A 1,140-nucleotide genomic window follows, 5' to 3' on the forward strand; every position below is an offset into this window, starting at 1 on the left:
GGCATAAGGAGGTTCAATGGAATCTCTATGGTCTCTAGATGAGCCTCAGATTCCTTTGGTTCTTCAGAGGGAAACTCCTTATTGATCACTGGATATCCCAGGAGGTCTTCCTCACTGGGATTTACGTCCTCCCCTTCTTCCTTGGATTCGGCCATGATGGTTATATCAATGGCCTTGCACTCTCCTTTTGGATTTTCTTCTGTATTGCTTGGGAGAGTACTAGGAGGGATTTCAGTGATCCTTTTACTCAGCTGGCCCACTTGTGCCTCCAAATTTCTAATGGAGGACCTTGTTTCATTCATGAAACTTACAGTGGCCTTAGATAGATCAGAGACTAAGTTTGCTAAATTAGATGTATTTTGTTCAGAGTTCTCTGTCTGTTGCTAAGTGGATGATGAAAAAGGTTTACTATTGTTAAACCTATTTCTTCCACCATTATTAAAGCCTTGTTGAGGCCTTTGTTGATCCTTCCATGAGAGTTTTTGGTGATTTCTCCATGAGGGGTTATAGGTGTTTCCAAATGGTTCACCCATGTAATTCACCTCAGCTATTGCAGGGTTCTCAGGATCATAAGCTTCTTCTTCAAAAGATGCCTCTTGATTACTGTTGGATGCAGCTTACATTCCATTCAGACTCTGAGAAATCATATTGACTTGCTGAGTCAATATTTTGTTCTGAGCCAATATGGCATTCAGAGTATCAATTTCAAGAACTCCCTTCTTCATAGGCGTCCCATTACTCACAGGATTCCTCTCAGAAGTGTACATGAACTGGTTATTAGGAAAAGGATCTTCAAATGGAAGTCCATGAAACTTGCAGTTTTGTTGCATTAGAGAAACTAGCTGAGGTTTTAGCTCAAAATTGTTTGCTCCAATGGTAGGGATGGAGATGCTTCTTCCATGTGAATTGGAATTTGGTGCAGTAAAGTGACCAAGCATCCTCCTTGCATTATTATTATTTTCGGCTGCCATCTCCTCTTCTTGTTCGAAAATTTCTGAAAGGTGCTTGCTGGATTGTTGTAATTTAGCTTCTCTTAGTTTCCTCTTTAGAGTCCTTTCAGGTTCTAGATCTGCTTCAACAAGAATATCTTTGTCCTTGCTCCTGCTCATATAAAAAAGAGGGAACAGAAAAATAATAATA

The sequence above is a fragment of the Arachis ipaensis genome, chromosome B02, assembly GCF_000816755.2.
Source record: "Arachis ipaensis cultivar K30076 chromosome B02, Araip1.1, whole genome shotgun sequence".
NCBI classification, from domain to species: Eukaryota; Viridiplantae; Streptophyta; class Magnoliopsida; order Fabales; family Fabaceae; genus Arachis; species Arachis ipaensis.